The 2,500-nt window shown below is 59.2% G+C and overlaps 1 pseudogene; it reads left to right on the top strand.

The window, feature by feature from the left end:
- Nucleotides 1–2,500, top strand: part of LOC126430506 (large subunit ribosomal RNA) — a 5,722-nt pseudogene that overhangs the window by 1,193 nt on the left and 2,029 nt on the right.

The raw sequence follows: 2,500 nt of genomic DNA, 5'->3' as shown, positions 1-2,500 counted from the left end.
CGTAGCGATTCTGACGTGCAAATCGATCGTCGGAGCTGGGTATAGGGGCGAAAGACTAATCGAACCATCTAGTAGCTGGTTCCCTCCGAAGTTTCCCTCAGGATAGCTGGTGCTCGTACGAGTCTCATCCGGTAAAGCGAATGATTAGAGGCCTTGGGGCCGAAACGACCTCAACCTATTCTCAAACTTTAAATGGGTGAGATCTCCGGCTTGCTTGATATGCTGAAGCCGCGAGCAAACGACTCGGATCGGAGTGCCAAGTGGGCCACTTTTGGTAAGCAGAACTGGCGCTGTGGGATGAACCAAACGCCGAGTTAAGGCGCCCGAATCGACGCTCATGGGAAACCATGAAAGGCGTTGGTTGCTTAAGACAGCAGGACGGTGGCCATGGAAGTCGGAATCCGCTAAGGAGTGTGTAACAACTCACCTGCCGAAGCAACTAGCCCTGAAAATGGATGGCGCTGAAGCGTCGTGCCTATACTCGGCCGTCAGTCTGGCAGTCATGGCCGGTCCTTGCGGCCGGCCGCGAAGCCCTGACGAGTAGGAGGGTCGCGGCGGTGGGCGCAGAAGGGTCTGGGCGTGAGCCTGCCTGGAGCCGCCGTCGGTGCAGATCTTGGTGGTAGTAGCAAATACTCCAGCGAGGCCCTGGAGGGCTGACGCGGAGAAGGGTTTCGTGTGAACAGCCGTTGCACACGAGTCAGTCGATCCTAAGCCCTAGGAGAAATCCGATGTTGATGGGGGCCGTCATAGCATGATGCACTTTGTGCTGGCCCCCGTTGGGCGAAAGGGAATCCGGTTCCTATTCCGGAACCCGGCAGCGGAACCGATACAAGTCGGGCCCCTCTTTTAGAGATGCTCGTCGGGGTAACCCAAAAGGACCCGGAGACGCCGTCGGGAGATCGGGGAAGAGTTTTCTTTTCTGCATGAGCGTTCGAGTTCCCTGGAATCCTCTAGCAGGGAGATAGGGTTTGGAACGCGAAGAGCACCGCAGTTGCGGCGGTGTCCCGATCTTCCCCTCGGACCTTGAAAATCCGGGAGAGGGCCACGTGGAGGTGTCGCGCCGGTTCGTACCCATATCCGCAGCAGGTCTCCAAGGTGAAGAGCCTCTAGTCGATAGAATAATGTAGGTAAGGGAAGTCGGCAAATTGGATCCGTAACTTCGGGATAAGGATTGGCTCTGAGGATCGGGGCGTGTCGGGCTTGGTCGGGAAGTGGGTCAGCGCTAACGTGCCGGGCCTGGGCGAGGTGAGTGCCGTAGGGGTGCCGGTAAGTGCGGGCGTTTAGCGCGGGCGTGGTCTGCTCTCGCCGTTGGTCGGCCTCGTGCTGGCCGGCGGTGCAGGATGCGCGCGCCTGCGCGGCGTTCGCGCCCCGGTGCTTCAACCTGCGTGCAGGATCCGAGCTCGGTCCCGTGCCTTGGCCTCCCACGGATCTTCCTTGCTGCGAGGCCGCGTCCGCCTTAGCGTGCTCCTCCGGGGGCGCGCGGGTGCGCGGATTCTCTTCGGCCGCCATTCAACGATCAACTCAGAACTGGCACGGACTGGGGGAATCCGACTGTCTAATTAAAACAAAGCATTGCGATGGCCCTAGCGGGTGTTGACGCAATGTGATTTCTGCCCAGTGCTCTGAATGTCAACGTGAAGAAATTCAAGCAAGCGCGGGTAAACGGCGGGAGTAACTATGACTCTCTTAATTGTCTCATCAGGCCGGGAGAAGAAAACCAAGGTCGACGAGACTGTCATCTTTCGTGCTGGGGGGAACAACATCCCAGCACTGGCGATGGGAGATACTTTCAAGTATCTAGGCCTGCAATTTTCCACGTGCGGACGCAGTCTTTTTCATCCCCGGCGGGAGGTCGAGAAGCAGTTGGACATCATCAAGCGTGCACCACTCAAACCTCAGCAGCGGCTTTTTGCCCTTCGTTCTGTCATCCTCCCGGGTATTTTCCATGGCCTCGCCCTGGGGAGGACTCGTCTTGGGGCCCTCTCTTCCCTTGACGTCTGTGTTCGTGCAGCCCTTCGTTCTTGGCTGCACCTGCCAGCGGATACGCCGGTCGGTTACTTCCACGCCCCCATCTCCCATGGGGGCTTGGGGGTGCCTGCAGCCCGCTGGCTGGGCCCTCTTCTTCGCAGGAGAAGATTGGCGAAGATGCAAGGACTGGGTGCGGCAGTGGACGATTCTTCCCAGGACTTAATCCAGCGAGAAATTCACCAACTGGACCACGCCCTGCAATGGCAGGGGGAAGTTATAAAGTCCAGTTACCAGTTGGGCCGGTGTTGGGCCGACCGCCTGCACTCGTCGGTCGACGGCGCTGCGCTACACGAGTCTGCCCGAACGCCAGGGCAGCACTGCTGGGTCTCCAATACGCGGCAGTTCGTAACCGGCCGCGACTACATCTCATGCCTGCGTGTCCGGATTAATGCCTTACCAACTCGGGCACGGCTGCTACGTGGGAGGGAAGGTGACACCAGTTGCCGCGCTGGCTGCAATGCCACGGAGACTG

This window comes from Schistocerca serialis, unplaced genomic scaffold (genome assembly GCF_023864345.2).
Source record: "Schistocerca serialis cubense isolate TAMUIC-IGC-003099 unplaced genomic scaffold, iqSchSeri2.2 HiC_scaffold_1049, whole genome shotgun sequence".
Lineage (NCBI taxonomy): Eukaryota > Metazoa > Arthropoda > Insecta > Orthoptera > Acrididae > Schistocerca > Schistocerca serialis.
The sequence above is the reverse complement of the archived record's forward strand: the minus strand, read 5'-3'. Positions and strand labels throughout refer to the sequence as shown.